The sequence below is a fragment of the Aegilops tauschii genome, chromosome 7 (assembly GCF_002575655.3).
Source record: "Aegilops tauschii subsp. strangulata cultivar AL8/78 chromosome 7, Aet v6.0, whole genome shotgun sequence".
Taxonomy (NCBI): Eukaryota; Viridiplantae; Streptophyta; class Magnoliopsida; order Poales; family Poaceae; genus Aegilops; species Aegilops tauschii.
Genome location: NC_053041.3, coordinates 591175053 through 591196486, shown reverse-complemented (window position 1 = coordinate 591196486; position 21434 = coordinate 591175053). Strand labels below are relative to the sequence as shown.

Below are 21434 nucleotides of genomic sequence, written 5' to 3'. Positions count from 1 at the left end.
GAACAATATTGTTTTAATGGTTGATTATAGAATCATGTCATCTTTTTAGCTGGCATTGAAGGAAAGACCAAATCGAGACTTCCATTTTCAATCGGCATTGAAGGAAAGACCAAATCGAGACTTCCATTTTTAGATGGATAATATGCACAATAATATCTTAGCATAGAAGGAACTTGTAATTGTTTATGGAAAAGATAACTACGCATTTCGTGCTAAACGCCCTTCTGGTAGTTGGATGGCAACACAAATCTTAAATCATGTCATCTTTTTTCGTTCTCAAAAGCCGGCGTCGTCGCGAACGTTTTCATCCCGTCACCCACACGGTATAATACCAATGTGCGGTCCTATCCTCAAGGTACTTGGAATTTTCGCTAAGGATAGAAGCGCATATCAGAGACGCTTCGTAAGGTGAATATTATGAAAATATATCATGTAGTGAATAGATGAGAATACTAGATAAAGACTTAGACTCACCACAAACTACAATATAAATACATCAATACATAGCAATAATCATACAGGAGAGTAGGATCCGACTACGAATGAAATCAAACGAAAGAAGAACGACATCCACCCTGCTAATCGCAGGCTGCCAACTGGGAACCCATCCTATGATCGACGAAGAAGAAGAAACAGAAGAAGAACTCCAAATAGAATAAGCATCGCTCTCACCTCAAATCATCGCTTTACCTGTACCTGCACCTGTTGTGGTAGTAATCTGTGAGCCGCGGTGACTCAGCAAATATTATTATCATGGGTATCAAAACTAGCAAAACTTAATGGGTATGGAATGGTAAAGTGGTGAGTCTGCAGCAAGAAGCAGTTGTATGTGGCTAACTTACGGGTACAAGAATAAGAAGAGTAAACTGTGCATAACGGATGTGAACTAGTAATGATCAAGAAAATATCCTGAACACCTACTTACGAGTCATACATAACTCCACCGCGTTCTCTTCCCGAACACCCTCGAAAAGAGACGATCACGGTTACGCACACGGTTAGTGTGTTTAATTTGGATTTAGTGTCAAGTTCCCTACAGTCGAATATTATAAATTTTTCCAAGTCACCACATAACTGTGGGCACGGCTCTTCGAAAGATTTAACCCTATAGGGGTGTCCCAACATAGTCCATCACAAACTAGCACAATCAGCTATGAAAAGACCTCAATGTCGAGATAGCCCGAAGTATCCTCGGAATCCCGGTGCAGAAGACATCTCGATAATGGTAAAACAAAACCAGCAAGACCTCCCTATGTGCCGACACCCTGATAGGAGCCGCGCATATGACCACGATCGGATGAGCGCAGCGTACAACAACTGATACCCGAGTTTCCCAGAGGAAGCCGCACATGACTCTGTTTTGGACCAACATTCATGAGGAGCACTGGCCCTGGTTGTTGATTAATTATCCAAGTGGTCGTGAAAGTCCAAATGCAAGTTTTATTAATGAACAACAGTTTCCTGGGATGGTGGATGTTAGAGGCTTATCATGGCAATTTGGGAGGCTGACAAACAAGTGCACTACAGAAAAAACTTCCATGATGATATGTGTTTGCCACAGTAGGTCACGTTTTCTGTCATGCATGTACATCCGTGACGATTTTATGACAAGTCATACCTGTGATGTTGTAGAAGTGTTCCATGAAAATACTGAAATTGTCATCACGAAAGTGTCCACTTCCATGACGATAAATGACGCATCTTGGAAGTGTTTTCGTCAAGGGTAACCGACACGTGGCATCCACCGTAATGGGTCGCCGTTAAGCTATCGGGTTTCGGTTTGGGTCCGGTAAACCGTTGATACATCTTCAACGTATTTATAATTTATTGTTCCATGCTGTTATAGTATCAATCTTCGATGTTTTATATGCAACTACAAGCAATTATATATCATTTTTTGGGACTAACATATTAACTTAGTGCCCAGTGCCAGTTGTTGTTTTTTTGCTTGTTTTTGGTTTTTCAGAATATTAGTACCAAACGAAGTCCAAATGACATCAAACTTTTTGGAGATTTTTTCTAGACAAAAGAGACACTAGAAGCTTTGGAAGAGGGCCAGAAGATGAAAGAGGTGTCCACGAGCCACAAGGACGCACCCAGGAGGGTAGGCGTGCCCTGGTGCCTCATGGGTCCACTTTTGCTCCGTTGGACCTAATTCCATCGTGATCCTCACTAGATCACATCAGAAACAACCATAGTGATCCTCACAAGATCACCAACTTCTGCATGTGCCATCTCGGTGTTATTAGGTGTGTCGATTATTTATTTCTGTTGACTCACGGTGTGACCTACTAGGAACGGTGCCCATATTCGAGGACACAGCTATCGATAGATTATACACTCTCCATAGGTCAGTACACTTTACCCACACCACGTAATTCATGGCCTCATGCTCCCATTCGAGTGGACCAACGACATTCTGACAAAACCAATCTATTGCATGACACTCTCTCGGCCACTCTGACAAACTACCCTCTGGGATATGTCATGGGTGGGGCCAGATGCCCACTCTAGACATCTGCCACCTTCGTGGCCGGCCACCGTCGTGGCAAAACAAAACAAACGGTCCCAAATGGGGACAATGGCACCATACAACTGGCACACAAGGTTATGCCTTCCTACCAGGACAGTGTAGCGCATAATCTTCCCTAGTTGGAGGCACTCGCGAGAGGCATGACAATAAACCGAATTAGGGCCTCCCCACCTAGGCAAGTGTGGTTGCACTGGTGATCTCAATTCGGTGGCACCATGACTCGGTCAACAACTTGTTCAAGTTGAATTACCATCATGTTTAACTTTAATTTAAAATGATTCCAGCCATAATATGCCATGAAATGCAAGGGTCATGAATATATACTAGATCATTGATGGCGCGCGTTGCCGCGCCCGTCCATTTTTACGATGAATGATAGCCATTTTCACTCATTTATATAGGCATGAAATATGTATGTTTATTTTATCCATCCTAGAAGAACATGCTACTTATTTCCATAAATGGCTATTTCTCCATGTTCACATTAGGCTTGTGTGTCCCAGTAAATCTAAAAGAAAAGATTGGAAATCATAAGTATTTCAGATTACAATGAAGAAAAACCATGTTACTCAAATCATGGTACAACCAATCCATGATTTATAGCATAAGAAAACATGTCTACAGCTACAACAACACATCATTTATATGCACACCAAACAAAAAAAAACAAATCACAACACATAAACCAACAAAACCAGAACCCTGAGTATGTGGTATCACCAAAGCTCCACGAGTAGATATCAAGGTCTTATGAAGTGTAGTACTGTTTTTTGGGCGGTGTAGAAAGCCCTTGTCATTTTCATTGGAGAATGGAGGGAGTACTATACATCATTTCATGGACCATGCTTTGCTTTCTTCTGGTATGTCTTTGCAATGGCATTGTGTCTTAAGGTGTACTTGCTCATATTTGCGGTTGAAGAATTCGATCTGATCTACAGTAGGAAAAGGTTTCTTAATCTCAATATCCAATGTGAGTAGGTTTATGTGGAACAATCGGTCAAGTTGTGTTACATGCCAAACGACCTACAATTTCTTATATGGAAGTATCAACAAAGTGATTAATAGTAAGGTAGATCATTTGAGGCAATAACTAAATGGGTAGTCTCCCGAGAAAAGCTGATATAATTGATCCCTATTAAGAAACAATATGGTATATATTGATGAAGCAAACAACAACACTACCCAAGGAGGGGGTTTCCTAATATAAGTAAGAGAACACCATCTATCAATTCAGAATCCTAAATTGAGTGTGATTATGGAACTTTCCTTGCTATATCTTTGAACTTGTGAACATAAAACCTGTGTGTTAGATGAGAATTGCCTAATTGTTTAGTTCTCCGTGCATGTGCATGCATGTATATGTGTCTGTGATAATTACACTACGCCCCGCATGCTAATGGTGGAGCAATTTAGGCACCTGCTTTAAAACATATAAGAATATATTGAGATATAGTTTGCAAAAAAAAGTTGAGATAAATGATCACCAGCATAGTCATGTTGCTTCACTTCTTCCGAATGAACTTTACCCAATTTTATAACTGAGAGATACCTAAAGTAAATGGTGAAGAAGATCGCAAACCCGTCACTTGATGCTACGTAAAAACTCGAGTATCTTTTGATAAAAAAAGTATTAGCTTCTAATGTGCAAGCTCCCCTCTCACCAGAATCTAGGTGGCCTCAAGCACCCAACAAAAAATGTGCAAGCTGAAAATAAGCTCAAGAACACCTAATGTGGTGGCATTTATGCATTAGATACCGACTTGTTTATACATTCAATCGGTCATCCTTAGACTTAATTTAAAATGAGAATATATATATTGAATTAGGAATCTGTCCTCAATGCAATTATCCATTTTTCATTTAAAAGCATCACAACCAGGCAACCGACGCGAGATAAAAGAGCCTTAATCACCATTTTACCCTCATCTATTATTTTACACGAGATATTCTCACAAGCCGTAAAATAAGCAACCTCAAACTATAGGAAAATCTCACATTCATCTGTGTGCCTAATAGGTTATGGGCATCGCAGCAGACTATGCAAGCAGAGGCAACAATGGCGGCAGTATCCCGCGCTCCAGCTCGTAGCCTCTGCCTTCCGCAATTCATGGATCCCCTCATTAATTATTGTATGACTCGATTCAACATATGAAGATACATGTAGTTCGAATGAGAAACTCTCATGGATCCCCTCATCGATTGCTTTTTTTTAATCAGAAACACATGCAGTAATTAGTACCCTTGACATCAACTAAACAACGAAATGTGTACCAGGCTATTTTATTGGTAGTCAAAATATCTTACAGAGATGACTAAAATGAAATTCTAATGATTTATTTGCAGAACACATAGTTTGTCTTGATTGGCTTTCCTGTCATGATAAAAGAGTAAACAAGCAATAATATTAGCAATAAAATTAAAAGAACAATGTAAATGATCCAGTGGAAACAATTAAATCAAGCTTCATAGCACAGAGGGATGCAGATGACCAAACAATGTATAGATTGGTTGCTGCAAAGGAAACATATGCTCGACAACTTTGCAATCAATAAAAATTGCAAAACAGTTACACATTGAACATATAAACCTTGCTAGGCTACCCGCCTAGCGAGGGCACTTGCATCCTGCAGTGATTTTCGTTCGCTTGATCTCCAATGATCGTATGTTTTTACAGTACTAGCAAAAATCCCTTCGTCCATTCAACTGCACGTTGTGCTTTCCTGCTCCAATGTATGACCGGCGGGCCTCCTTCGCTCGCGGGCCAGCTTTGTAGTGTACCTCGCATGAGTCTTCGGTGAAAAAAGGGGTGGACTGCAAAGGACGTGCGAGGCATGCGGTGAAAACCCTAACCACCAATCCCCTTGTCTCCTCGAGCCCCGCGTCCCCCTCCCCTTCCCATTCGCCTCTCCCCAACCCAAACGCACTCCAGCGCCGCCGTGCACCTCCTCCACTTCGATTCCTTCCTCCTTTGCCTTTGCCAGCGTGTGGCCACCACTGCCTCCCGTCCAGCTGCACCGCCGTCCATCTCTCTACATGTTTCTTGATCCGCTGCTGCTGCGCGCTGTTCTTCTGGATCGGGCGGAGGTCGCCGCCATAGGAGAGCCGGGGCGTCGTGGTCTTCATGTGGGTGTGGAGCAGGGGAGGATGAGGATCGGGCGCAGGTCACCACCATAGGAGAGCAGGGTCGGCGTGGTCTTCGTGTTGGGCGCGGAGCAGGGGAGGATGTGGAGGATGGTTGTGATGGAAGGAGCGGCGAGATCTCAGGTTGCACATGTGCGGCTGCGGTATCATCTTCCTCCCAGTTATTACTCCTTGATCTATGTTTTTGCTAAGCACCTCTGTGCAGATAGAGAAAAAAAGAGAAGGGGATGAATCTTGAGGAAGAGTTTGGTGAAGAACAAGGTGATCTCTCCATCTCTCTCTCTCTCTCTCAACGCACTCATGTTCAGTTGTTCTACAGGAGGCTATGTTATTTTGTGTGCAAGAGAGTAGCTATAGTTAGAATCTTACATTCTTTATGTTTCTGGATTTGATGCAGATTCGAGGATGTAAATCTACTGATATATTGTTCACGGGAATTGATTATTGTAGTGATATATCTGAGAATTTTAATGATCTATGTGCTAGTAGGTACTGTACTCACCACAATTATTTTTGTGTGTGCTTCAGCTCATTCAATTGCATGTTAATTTCCTAACAAACCTCCTACTGCTACAGTTTTCTTGTACAATACATACAAATTACTGATTTTTCTGGAATCTTATTCCTTTTGTGGTTAATTTATCACAAAGTTCCTTTGTAGCTCAGGCTACATGGAACCTCTTATCCTCAACCCTCCAGCCTTGCTTTGAGATCCGTACTCTCCAACTAACTAACAACAAGAAGATTTCTCTTTTTTTTCTCAAAAATGAAACAACATATGAACTTCAAACTTTGCAGATCGAACAAACATTAGAACATCAATGTGTGAAAAAACTTTCAAATTTTTTGTTCTGATATAAATATATAAAATGAGATTTTCTTTGAATAAAAATATTATTTCAAGTATTTAAAATGCATGAAAAAATCTGAAAGTATTTTTCCTAGATTGTAGTTAGAATGTATTGTTGTTCTGCAAAATTTAGGCTAGCCAGAGGTCTTAACTATTGCAGTTTGTATGTTCTGCAGTGATCAAGTCCTCCCTTTGTTCAGGCTGGGAGGTCTTAGCTCTTGCAGTTTGTATGTTCTGCAGCATCCATGGTCATATCCCCCCTTTCTTCATGCTGGGCAGAAGTTTTAATTGCACGTACCTATGTGCCAATGCACCTATAAGCCTTGTTAAACTATGTCCAAATCTAACAAATATTGCAGCTTAACCTCACCATAATAATTGACAAAAACAATTGTGGCCTTCAAGGGACACTTATTACTACAGTTTTGTTGTGATCTTTGCTTGAAAAGGGGAAAAGGCCTACATATTGAAGAGTCAGGCCAAAGGCTGATCTGTTGTGTTTCTATGGATTCCTAAAATTCATTGACCTAACAATAGAACTATGTCGTGCAATCTTCTGTAGTTTACTACATCTTAACGGACTCTTTCCCTGTACAAATGTTGTGAGTCTGTTAGAGATCTCCATTTAGTGCAAAAGCCTGGTGACTTTTCTTTTGCATGGCATACTTCTGAATAAAATAGTGGCTATTGTAGCTTTTGTACCTTTTTTTTTGTAAATATCCCCCCCCCCCCCCCCCCCCACCCCCGCGACTGAATCCTATATGACAACAAAGTCATGTATTTTTGCAAGAAAGTTCATGTAGAAAATGACCCGATTTTCTGTCTTTTATATTAAAATCAAACATATAGTAATTCAAGAAAATTCCTGCCCCAAATAAAAAGTTTTCTGTTTGTAAATTGCTACTTATCAGAATGATCAATGATGTACCTTTAATTATTCATTTGTGCTATGCACACATGCATGTCAGCCTCTGGAACACAATTCTATCTTTTACGTACATAAGATATTCCACCATTGATGCTCTAAAGGAGTACGATTCAAGATGGCAACGGGGACGAAACCCACTGGGTTTTGCCTTCCCAAACCCATCCCCACGAAAAATTTGAAAGCCCGTCCCCGTCCCCGTCACCGTACGCGGGGCTAGCTTTTTGCCCGTCCCCTAAAACCATCGGGTTTTCTAAACCCACGGGGAAATCGGCATATTTAAGCAAACATAAAGACTAGAGTTCTACCGCTTAGAACTAGAACTCTACCACTTGTGCTAAATGTTGATTGTGAGGGAACCGTGCTGACCGGAGTTGCAAAAATATCACATGCTAGCAGCCTCAAATTTGGATAGTGTGTTCCACCAACTTTCCACCAATCTAACACACTGAATTTATCTTTGGACAATGGAACTAGCTCATCTTCCAAGTAACGGTCTAGCTCAGATTTCATCCTAAAATACGTTGGCCATTTTTTAGCAACACGTTCCTTGAAGAGTGACATAAGGAATGGAGCTTGCAAAGAAGAAAATGAGCAAGATGGTTGTCCATGATCATCATCACTCTCAAGATTGTACTCCTCGAGTACGCTTATTGTAGTATTTTGACGAGGATGGCGGGTTTCGGGTTCGGGTATTGTTGAAACGGGTTTGAACCCATGAAACGTGTCGGGTTTTATACTTTACCCAACAGCAGCCCCGCGGGGTTAAAAAGACGCCCATCCCCGTCCCCTAATAGGGTAAAAACCCGCGGGGACACGGGTTTCGGGGCCTCATTGCCATCTTGAAGTACGATTGGTAGCCGACTAACTTATATAACATGCACACATTACTCTGTTTTTCTAATGAGTGTATGTGAATGCATACAAATAGTTGAGGAGCAATTGTTATCCTCTATTTCTTTAGTGAGTATATGTGGATGCGTAGAAAAAGTTCTCTGTTTTTTTTCATGGATATATGTTGATGCCTGGAAAAATGCATATGGTGCGTTTCATTTCTTCTCATCCTGATCTAACCAAACTGACCTTGTGGATTTGAGATTTCCGTGCCTGCCAGGTTTGGAATCACTAAACTAATCTGTATAAATAAATAGACACCCCTCCTTTCCAACAACTTATTTAATTATTATTAGAGCGAGCAACGACATGCTATCATACTTGGTTTCTTGTGAGCAGTGCTTCAGTTTAGATTGACATATACTCTTTGGTAGCATTTTTGCCTACCTCTTGCCTATTTTTCATAGATAGGTGGTTTGCTTTGGAGAGGGATTAGATAAGGCCTGTGAGTCCTAAGTAAGCGTGATAGGCAAGTCATGCACTTTTATTTACTATTAAGCACCTACTGAATTTCTGATAACGGCATTTCAGGGATGATACGATCAATCCAACTGTTACCTTTGGTGTGCTTTCTGGATGGATTAATCTGAAGATGCTGGCTAGCTTGCACCACCGTCATACAGTCTAGAAGCAAGGGCAAGGATTATAGGGAAAATAAAGGTTCAATACTCCCAATATATTTTACTTTTTTGGTGAAGTTTTGGTGCTTGCGCAAGAAAGTAATATCATCATTATACCTATCGCTCTTTTTTTCCAGGCAATTCGTCACCCGGAGGAAATGCCAACCAATAAATTTTTGTACTTCCTTTCTTAGAGGTAAAATTGTTACTATTTATTGAAAGCTTTTTTGTTGCATGTTCCCCTTTCTTAATCTTCTATTTGTTCAAATGTACATAACTGAGCTTATAATCCTTATTACACAATGAATCTCACCATTCTATCATTTTCGTGAAAATTTATACTCGCATAGTTCCGTTTTTCATATGGGTGATCTTCTGTTGCCCTGATTTGGTGTGCATATAGCATGGGACATTATAGGCTTATTTTGTTTTATCTTCGTTCATGCACTAATGCATAAATCTTTTGGTTATGCCTTTATTATTAGGTCTAGAGGTATGCAATGACAACCATGGCTTTAGTATTCAGGTGAGTGTCATTTATAAACTGAAGAATCCTTGGCATATTATCCAAATTCTTTCATCCTAGATATTATGTCTGCCCTGTTAAACCTTATACCAGTGCCTTAATTAGCCTCTTCCGACTATTGACTGTATCAATTGTTCTATTAGGACTCAGATTTTCAAAGTTATTAGGATGTGGACATGTTTTTTGCTTTAGTTTGTACAGTTTTGTGTTCTTTTGGCTTCAGGTTACTGCTGCAGAGAAAGTACAGTTAACTCAGATGATGCATGAGAAAAACTGCAGACCTAGCATAGTTTTTGTATTCAGATTTTGTAACTAATTGTGTGATGACCTTATGTTAAAATGCTTATTTGTTCTCCAACTAGGCCAACGACGGCTGCTAGCAATGATATATACATATCAACAATTCTAAGGAAGTGCATGTGTCAGGATGCATAGCATAATATATATATGCTTGACCATGTGACTAGAGGAGATTCAGGAAGGGATGAACTCAAAATCATCTGTGATTTAATTGGAAAATACTCTTCAGCATCTGAAACATCTAAAGGTGATCACCCGTCCAAGTATGTTATACAATATACCTAGCTCGATGATTGGAGCAGTCCCAGCCGATAATTAGTGCTAATTAGTACTCCAGTGTTAAATCACTCAGCTAAGTATCAACACTCCCTCGAGACTTGGCTATTAGCATAGTAGTGCTAGGTCCTTGGAATTCGTTCATACTCTCTATTTTCTTGAGTCTTTGGTTTCTCTTTATTCACTCATCACTTTCTATTTTCATTATCACTCTCTGTTCATTTGGTATCTTGGTTTCTCTTTGTTTAGTCTACACCCTCTTTCTCCAGTACCTTTTTTTTTCATTTGTATGTCTAAGTTAAGAATGAGAGTCTAGATAAACAAACAGGAAAATGCTCACTTCGTTTAGGCCTTAGGGATGCATTCTGTCACTGTCCAGCAACAATTCAACTCCGACAATGGTTCACCGATAATGTGGGCCGATGCACCATGTCAGCAACGTCAACGACCTGACTGACCATTTTCCAACTAGGCCTACTAGCTAAATGCCCGTGCGTTGCCACGAGAAAACAAATTTAGAAATAAATACATTAGCCAAAAACATCATTGTACTTTACAACTTGTAATCGCAGAGACTTGCAAGTCTGTTGCGATAAATATCTTCTTATTGTTATAATTTAACACAATCAACGTGACTCGAATCAAATTATAGGTGAACATATTTATCATCAATTCAATACAAAAGTCTAGCTCGATGCATTTGATCGAATCTCGCACGACGTGAGGGGTATGAACTTCATGTCCATTGCCCTTGTTTGTCAGCACATGTCCAACACAAGTCATAACCCTCTTGACATGTGCATTGACTAACATCAGCAAGAGCTCACAAATGTATTGGAGGAACCATCATAAGCAAGTAGCCATGCTGACATATATTGATCTTAAGCAAGTAACCATCATTCCAGGGTGCATGGTCCCTAGCAAGGTGTGCCATTACATGTTCCATCCATCACTGGAAACTTTCTCAGCGTTGGCTACAAAGGATATTAGCACGAACTTTGAACTCTTTGTATTCTATGGCATTTAATAGAAATAGCAAAAGAGCCCGTGCGTCAGAATGGGAGAAAAAAATGCTTCTTGAAACGACATTTTGTTGTAGTAAAGATTTTTCAAAGAGTAGATCGGTGCCACATATCTTACGAAAAAAACATACCGCTTCCATGCCAAGTATGGGCAAAGAGAGGCTAGACTGTTTTGTTTTTTTTGACAGGTTTTTTTACGGGTAAATAGAGGCTAGAGCTAATTATAATTGATCGCCTTTCTTTTTGAAATAGATGTATCATACTACATCTTTTTGGAGCATCTCATGTCAAATACATAATAAACTCATTTGACTGAAACTTTCATCATCAAGTGAGGCTGGAGGAGCCAGGTCGAGAGAATCCCCGTTAGCACTTGTATTGATCATCCATGTCAATGTCGTCGTCGAAAAAAATGCCAGTCCAAGGAACGACTACTCCCTTGTCTTCCTGGAGCATGATTTCACCGAAATGGGATCCCCACCATCGGAGTGAAATTCATAGGAGACTCCTGTCTATGGTCTTAATACGATTTATGGCCTTTAATTTAAGTAAACACGAAGTACTATTAGAGCTAAGAAGCACAACACAAAGTATTCATGTCAAACAGTAAGCATGGCATATCTACATCAACTGGAATCTGATGTTGCAAAGAGCCTAAACTTCACAAACTGCAATCTTGATTGAGTGACGATATCCCCACTTATTTGCCAAGTGATCCTCAATCAATTGCTGATTATAGTGTTATCATTACAAAAGGGGGTCCCAATCTCAATTATCAAGTGTGCGCACTGAAGGAGTAAGCTAGAACAATGTCAATCTATAGATGAGTCAAATACTTCATTTGTGTTAATTTCTCACACAGTTGTTAGAAGCATACGTTGGTGCTCTAGTTAAGATCCAAATTAGACATACCTTCATTTATTATCAAACCAGAAATGATCCCAAGTGCATTAGCAAACTGTAGTACATAGCCGGCAGCTATAGAAAATTAATTACAGTTTGCAGCATAGGCAATCACAAGCTAGTACATGCTAAATAAAAGATCTAAATTCAGATTGAATAAAATATTCGGTTAAAAGATGATGTTACACACTGAGATACAATAATACACCCCCCTTCTGTGCCCAGTATATACTTAATAATGCATACTGACATACATATATCTCCAGAAAAAGGCATACATAGTCAGATCATTATAAGTCAAAACTATATCATCAGCCAGGTCTTGGAACTTTGTATAAACACATGTGTAGATCAATACTGAATTTATCGTAGGTAGGGACAGAAACTCCATAGCATGCAAAGCTAGCAGCATGACCAACTTCATCGAGCAGCAACAGAAGGGAAGAAGCTGACAGTTAGGAGGGCTGAGGCAACAACGGCAACAGAGCATCATCCAGCAGAAGCAACACACATACCGGGAGCAGCAGCGTAGTTCACATCTTCAGGATGGGGGGAACATCTTCAGAGGCTGAAGCCAGAGTTGAGCATCCCACGCAGGTCTCCCAAATCAATCTGTACAATTATGCAAGCAGAATTGGCATCATGTGGCCTCTAACCAGTACGCACGTCTCCAAAAACCATTCCTTAACAAGCACAATTGGCGTAATGTGACCTATGATTGCCATGCACTTCCACAACCAAGCATAATGGCAATGTAGCAGATCAAACAGAAAGACTTATAATCAGGGGTTCAATTAATCTCACATGTAGTAACCTAACAAGTACCAAGAAAATCAAGTATTTTATGAACTTTCATTGCCCATACAAAAATTGATCACATGGATTAAAATGAAATTTTAACTAACAAAGTCAAAGTCCTTGAAGTACCTGGAAATTAAGTACCACTTAGGAAGTATCTTAAGAAAGAATTAGCAAGCATACCTCGACGTGAACCCTTATTAGAGCAACAGAACATAAATTAAATCCGCTGACGGCTGCACTGCCGATAAATAAAATCACCCATATATTTAGTCTCTTCAAAGAAGTACATCACTAAGAACACAAACTGAAGAGGACTCCAATACACGAAAATTATAGAGAACCTGCCTTTCCAATAGTCGAGCGTCCCATAGAATATCAAACTCCTCGTGCTGCCTCATCAACCTCACATGAAGTATCACCAACCAGTTGGCGTTGCCAATGCCAACTGTAGTAGAAGTGGAACATGGAACTATATAAGTTACTTGTAACAAATACCTAAGCAAGATTAAATCCAAGATATGATCATCCTTGTCAATATCTGAACTACAACACAACATTTGAAATAAAACACTTGTCAGATAATCACCATAAGAGCATGGCGATTAATACTATCTCACGACTAAGAGGCACAATTTATTTCTACTAATGTAAAGTGAAAATGGAAATATTGCAATGGCATTGAAAGAGAAGTCAAGAGATAAATTTAAGAAAAAGAAGCAAATTTGATACATGTAGATGTACAGACCATATATAGAGGTATTGGAAGGCATACAATATCTGAATCTCAATACATCTTACTACATATGGCCAACACCAACTCATGCTACGGCATCAAGGCCATCTGCCTCCCAAAAGAAATGTCGAGGAATGAAGTTATTGCACTTACATCTGCAAGAGAAACTTAAACAGTTAGCATTTTGATTATCGTCATACTAAACATACAGAAAATAAGAAGCTTGATGCTCACCAAAATGTATTCACTCCAATAGCTTTGCCGCAGTCTTAAGGTGAAACCTGGACTATCATCCTTAATTACAGTCTCCCAGACAAATCATCTTATGTTTCATTGGCAATATCAATATTTCCGATATGAAGTATAACTGCTACAACTGATCTGGATATAGATTTGTATACAATAAACCATTTAATATGCAAGTCGTTATTTCTGAAATTGGTATTTTTCAATGGTTTTCGGTATAACACAATACGACCCAGACCTGTTTTTCCTCATTGATTACAACTAACTACAACATCATTAATTACTGCTACCTCAGTAGTACAACTTGATCTAAGTATAGCTAATGAAAAGGTCGTCTACCATAAGCCAAGTCGCCAAGTTATACCTGTGTGAGTATATCCTGCAAGTTAACAGAATGCCTGCGGGATGTATGATCCAGAATGTATGCTCCACAACCTGAACATATAGTGATGAAGAAAAGATGTTAAATTACTGAAGAACATCATACGTGGTTCTGAATAAGCGACCTTCCATGTCCTCTACAACTCCAAACTCATTGAATCATTAGGTCGATCAGCTAGAGAACGTAAAGGTATTCCAGAGTATAACTGTAATCCAGTAAGCACGAGAGTCTAGCTGGATACCTTACGCGTTGAGTACATCGGCCTTAGAGGGAGGAGAGGCGGCATGGGCGTGTTGCATCATTGGAGTGCAGGAAGGCGGGTTCCAGGGATCGATCGATGTCAGCGATGAGGCTGCCGCCGCCGCAGCATCCACACCGACGTCCCTCGCCATCACCGCCCTGATCGCTTGCCTCGCTACCCTTGCCGGAGACGTGAAAGTCAACCAATAGAAACGGAAACTCACAAGGTGAATGAGGAGAGGAGCGGCGGCGGCGAATTTCCCCCCAATCCCGCACCGCGCTCCCACCCTGTATCCTGGCGAACGAGCTCACAGCCCATACCCCATCCCGGCGGCCGAGCTGCAGCACGTACGCCATCCCGGCGGGCATGCTCCCACGACCAGGACTGCGGTCACGACGACCACGAGGGGCGAATGAGGAGTAGAGCGGCGGCGGCGAAATTTCTCAGGTCTGGCGAGAGAGACGTGATTGGGAGCAACGTGGGGGAGAATGGGGCGTGGTGGGCATGTGTTCGTGACTTCGTGGGTCGTGGGAACTTTCTTTCGGAACGTGGCTGGGGCCTCGAGATCGGTGGGCTGGGTTGGAGGGAAGGTTGCACAATTAAGGGAAAATAATAGGCCTTGGCTCGTTGCATGCGTGGGCTCGTAGGAGGGGGGTGGGAGAGGAGATCGAACGAGGGAAGATGTGGTCGAACCATCACAACGTTCGATTCTCCTTTAATAGTAGAGATTGTAAATGACGAGACCATGAGGATGTAATCAGTAATTTTTTCTCCTGGTATAGTTATTTAGTGAAGTTATAAGTTTATCCTTTTGGAGTTTACTTCTACGAGTGCTCACTCCCTGCATCTTGTTCTGTTTTCAGAAAATGAAGATGTACTTTGCCGTGCCACTAATCTCAGCAAAAGAGTATATTATGGTGCCCCTCGTGCTACAGTGGAATTGAATCACAAAAAATTCTACAGATTCATCAAATCACGAAGGAGGTTGGTTTTTACCTGAGCGGCAACGGAGACCGCCATGGTCTTGCTGGAGCCTCGCTTGTAGTGGAAAGTCACCAGCTTCAGGGAGTGCCGGCACAGCCAGAACAGACGCCACCTTCGGTGGGGAGTGACAGCAGCAACTGCAAGGATTTGGCTCGCTGGTACAAGCAACGGTGGCGCCATGCCCCCTTCTGCAGCTCCGAGCTGCAGCAGGAGCTGCCGGTCTGCCGAGATGTAGATGGAGCCAGCGAGCCAGAGGTCTTAACTATTGCAGTTTGTATGTTCTGCAGTGGTCAAGTCCTCCCTTTGTTCAGGCTGGGAGGTCTTAGCTCTTGCAGTTTGTATGTTCTGCGGCATCCATGGTCATATCCCCCCTTTCTTCATGCTGGGCAGAAGTTTTAATTGCACGTACCTATGTGCCAATGCACCTATAAGCCTTGTTAAACTATGTCAAAATCTAACAAATATTGCAGCTTAACCTCACCATAATAATTGACAAAAACAATTGTGGCCTTCAAGGGACACTTATTACTACATTTTTGTTGTGATCTTTGCTTGAAAAGGGGAAAAGGCCTACATATTAAAGAGTCAGGCCAAAGGCTGATCTGTTGTGTTTCTATGGATTCCTAAAATTCATTGACCTAACAATAGAACTATGTCGTGCAATCTTCTGTAGTTTACTACATCTTAACAGACTCTTTCCCTGTACAAATATTGTGAGTCTGTTAGAGATCTCCAAATGTTGTGAGTCTGTTAGAGAGGTACGGTTGTGATTTCGTGAGAGGCACGGGCGTGCGTCTTTCGGAAAGGGAAAAACCCGTGCTCCCGGTTCGGTTTTTGCGTCTGGTTTTTTTGTGAAAAAAATTCGTCAAAACCTATCAACATGGGATCTAGTTTTGAAGAACTCGACGCGAGGAATCCAATGGTGAAAGCAGTTCGAGATTTGGTTGCACAGCTTTAGAGATAAAACGTTTCGAATAAACGGATCTGCACTAGTAGAAAAAGGGTCATTTGTCCCGGTTCATAAGGCCCATTTTGTCCCGGTTCATAAGGCCCATCTGTCCCGGTTGGGGAACCGGGACTAAAGGGTCATTACTAATGCCTAGGCCTTTAGTCCCGGTTCTTACACGAACCGGGACAGATGGGCCTCCACGTGGCTGGTGCTGCGAGCCCAGGCAGGAGGCCCTTTAGTCCCGGTTGGTGGCACCAACCGGGACCAATAGGCATCCACGCGTCAGCTGTTCAGGGGCTAGGGTTTTTGTTTTGTTTTTTCTGAAAGGGGGGGTGGATTTGGGGATTTTGTATGGTTAATTAAGGTGTTTCATATAGTGTTAGGTAGCTAATTAATTAATAGAGAGAAGTGTCCTCTCTTATCTCCGTGCTTGGTCGACGCTACGTACTATACGTATAGAGAGGCCCTCGACACGCTAGCTAGTAAGAAAATAAAGGAAACCATTAAGTACAGAAGTTTGTCATGCATACCGAGAGAAGTGATCGACCTCTCCTTCTCCCAGAGATTGGTCGAACAACAAGTTTTCGTATTATCTATCCGACGCTACTGGCTACATACATATACAATATGTAAGATCTCTTACAATCCCCTAGCATCTGAACTCAAGTTCCACATGGTATTCTCCGGCTTTATTGATGACGTGGTCAAGAAAGAATCCCGCCAATTCCTCTTGAATTGCTTTCATGCGATCTTGTGGTAGGAGTTCATTCCGCATCTGCCACGTCTAATTTGAAGAAGGGGGTTAGTACATATATATGAATGAAACTCAACAGAAATGATGGTGTAATAAAATGAAATTGTGAATATTATTGCTTACGCACTTCATATTGTCTTTTAGAGTAGCCCCGCTTATCTTTGCAAGTCGCGTTGTAGATGAACTCGCACACATAGTATCCATAGTAATCATTCCCTTGTTCCTGCCACAAGCACTTTACGAGAAATAGAGGTCAATCAAACTGATAATGAAGCATTATAAATGGCATTGATGAAAGTAGCTAGAATCAACGGGAGATGCGCGCAACTAGCTAGCTAGTAGTACTTACTTTCGAGTATGTATATCGCAGCTCCTTCGGCAGTCCCGGAGCTTCTGCAGTGAACTTTTTCCAAACCCTGCAAGACAAAGAAAATAATTATTACTTGAGATATCAGGAAATGAACAAAAAGTTGCCGATATGGTGCGATAATGATCGATTGAACTTACTTGTTGAGAATTTTAGTCATGTCCGCATAGGTCTCGGGATCTTTTCGTCTCGAGTCTAAGACGGTTACTAGTCCACGCTCAAGCTTAATCTCCAGGAGAATATAGTGAAAGCTGCGCACGCATGCATAACTCATCAATTACATTACTATAACCTCGCTCGAGTAATAAGGGAAACCGAATATGCACACGACAGTAACACTCACTCGAAGTTGTAAGGAAAGAGTATTAAATCTTTGTTTTGATTTATTATCAATGGTTTGAGCAAGTTGGCCTCGGCATCTTGGGCGCTCTTTTTAACCTGAAATTCATCTATGAGATTTGTGTTAATGAACCCAATATCATACATTTCTGCTTTTCTTCAATCTGCATAATATAGTGAGGATAATTATAAGTACATGCAATGAAAGAGCTGAGCTATATATAGAGACTTAATGACAGAAGTAGTACTTACAGACAGTAGCAAGTGACCGTTAATTTATCGAGGGCCTTTTGATTGAAGAACTGGAAGAACTCCTCAAATGGAACATACAACAGATCAATTCCAACGAGGTCGTGCTCCTCTTTAACTCTCAGATACAAAGTATCCGCCCCCCCAGACTCTCTGCAGGTTTTCATGTACCAATCATGGAATCTTCGCATCATCGTTGTTAGAGATTTTTCATCTTTGACGAGAGGCTTCCCGTACTTGTATCTGTGTTCGTCCACCTCCAAGAAATCATAATGTACATCGTCGGGCAGGTAATCTCCAAGATTGGTATAACCGGGCACCATCCCGGATCATTAGCGACGATGTCGCTAGACACATTGAGCGGGGGGCACGATTGGTTCGCTTGTTCGCCGAGCTGGGCAATTTTTTTCCCAGCTGCTGGTCGTTCTTTTAACCTTTGATCACTGACAGTACTTCCCGGCCGCTCCGCTTCGAGATATACCTTTTTAATAACGCGCTCATAGTTGGTTTTCGGCGGAGACTTTGGTGGTTTCCTCAGGGCATCGATAGTGCGCTTTGCTTTCACCGGATCTACCTTCTCCTCCGGAGGTGGATGTCTCTCTGCTTTCACCCCTTCAAAGAAGTCCTTCACTTCTTTTTGTACGATCTTCTTGTTTTCTTCCACGGTCCTCTCGCACGGTAATTTCTCTAGAGGCTTGAGAGGTGGACCGTATCTGTATTGCCTCCCGCCTCTGGCTGTACTACTAGAAGCCGGAGCAGACGGAGTGGCTGCGGCTGTCTTCTTTCGTGCTTGCTTACGAGGCGGAGGAGAAGGACTACGACGCGCCGGAGCAGCCGGGGCGGCAGCGGGTCTCTTCCGCCCTTGCTGGCAAGGCGGAGAAGGAGGAGGCTGGTGGCTGCTCGGGCGTGCCGGCGCAGGCGGAGAAGGAGGCGGAGTGCCGCCACGCGCCGGAGAAGGAGGCTGAGTGCCCTGATCCCTCGCCGGAGGGTGGTCAAGCTGGAGGTCCTCAAATCCTTCTGTGATTTCATCCATCATCACCCTAGCATATCCTTCTGGAATCGGCCGGTAGTGAAAAGTTGCGCCAGGTTCAGGAGGTGCAACAGAGCCAACAACCGCCTTGACTTTCAATTCCATCCACTGCGTCATAAGGTGGCAATGCTGAGACTCCGTGATAGCATCCACGGGGTAGCTAGCAGGAGCCGTGAAGACATGCTCCTGAAGCAGCTCCTTGGAAGCCACGCTGCTTCTCCGCTGAGATCACGGGGTAGCTTCGGGTGTAGCTTCAGCAGGCCGCGTGCTGCGAACTGCGTCTCGTTCCTCTAGCGCTTGTACCCTTGCGTGCAGCGCCTGTAGTTGGGTCAACTCCTTTTTCTTCTTCCTCTCCCTGTGTTTGTAACCGCCTGCGTCGGGAAATCCAGCCTTCCATGAAAGGGAGCCTGGCGTGCCTCGTGTCCGTCCGGGGTGCTCAGGATTCCCGAGGGCCTCTGTGAGCTCGTCGTTCTCTCTATCCGGAATGAACGTCCCTTGCTGCGCTTTTTCGATATACTCCTGAAGCTTCTCGATCGGTCTGTTCAGCTGCTCGTTGGTCCAAACGCACTTCCCTGTTACAGGGTCCAGTTTTCCCCCAACCCCGAAGAACCAAGTCCTGCAACGGTCTGGCCAGCGTCGCGTCTCTGGTTCGATTCCTTTATCAATGAGGTCATTCTCAGCCTTGTCCCACAACTGCCGGGCTTTCAGGTAGCCACCTGACCCCGTGCGATGGTGATGCTTCTTCTTTGCAGCATTTTTCTTGTTTGTCGCTGACATCTTCGCTGCTCTCTCAGATTTCTTTTTGGTGACAAATGCGGGCCACTGATCTTTGATCTTCTCAAATCGGCCGATGAATTCTGGAGTCTTGTCTTGGTCGACAAACGATGATTTCAGCTCATTCTTCCACCTCCTGAATAGCTCAACCATCTTCCTAAGAGCATAAGCCTTGATCATTGGCTTTTTAACTGGATTCTCTGGATCTTCCTCTCGCGGGAAGGTGAAATTTTCCCGCAGCGCGGTCCAAAGATCAGCTTTCTGCCTATCGCTGACATAAGACACCTGAGAGCCTATGTCCTTAGGCTTCAACCATTGCTCGATGCTGATCAGGATCATGTCCCTAACTAGAACCCCGCACTGAGCATTAAATTTTTGCTTGGTCTGAAGGGGTTCAATCGGTTGGCCAGCGCGATCAATTTCGATGATCGTGTACCTTTCATCCGTGCGCAACTTTCTCTTCGGGCCTCGTCTCGTTACCGAAGTGTTGCTCGATCCGGAGGGCTAGAAAAGAAGAAAAGAAGAGAGTTAATATGTGTACATACCAAAAACAATTAATGCATCAATTAGCTATATAGTCAGCACATGCTTAATTAATTAATATATATACCTGGCCGGACTCCGTTCGGTCACCGGAGCCATCATCACGGTGTCCTTCCCCCTCCATTCGGTCACCGGAGCCGTCATCACGGTGTCCTTCCCCCTCCATTCGGTCACCGGAGCCGTCATCATGGTGTCCTTCCTCCTCCATTGTTTGATCATCGTCATAGCCTGCTTCTTCATCCTGTCTTTCCAGACCATCGGTGCATGTGTCGTTGAGAAACGACAAGACGGCATCACTTCCGTGTGTGATTATCTCCCCCAACACCGCTTCTTTTGCTTCGTCTTGGGGGTGCGGATCCATAGTTTCTGCAAATATTTACAACATGGCAATTATTATTCAAACATGACAGATGGATATATTAGTGGCAAACGTTGAACTAGCTAGCTAAGCACAATAAGGAATCATATTAGTGGCCTGGCCTCGACGCTTCTCTAGGGTTTGGGGTGGCCTCGGCAACGCTTCAAGGGTTTGGGGTGGCCTCAACAACGCTTCAGGGGTTCGGGGTGGCCTCGACGACAACGCTCTTTTAACTTGGTAAGTTTGGGTGTCCTCGAGAGTTTTGGTCGAGCGAGAGGGCCGGGGGGGGTGCTCCCGTGGTATAAGTTATCACGGTCGAGAGGGGGTATATATATCGACCGCCCCTCATGTCGAAGTTATTGGGAGGGGGTTATATCGACAACGACGACATACATACATGGGACAATAATGTTATCGGGGAGGGGGTATATCGACCCCCCCTCGTGTTGAAGTTATCGGGATAGAAGAGAAGAAGAAAAAATAGAATTTTCTTATTTTTTCTTAAATGTAACTTTTGCATATATGAACATACATACATAAATTATACATACATGGAAAAAAATTGCTATGAACAAAAAAAAAACAGCATATATGAATATTTTGTATATACATCCATATCCATCCATCCATCCATTCATACATACATACATGGACAAAAAAAATGCTATGAACAAAAACATCAGTAGTAATTATT

The 21434-nt window shown here is 42.6% G+C and overlaps 1 pseudogene; it reads left to right on the top strand.

Annotated features, from left to right (window-relative positions):
* Positions 1-21434, top strand: part of LOC141027463 (rust resistance kinase Lr10-like) — a 260444-nt pseudogene that overhangs the window by 62285 nt on the left and 176725 nt on the right.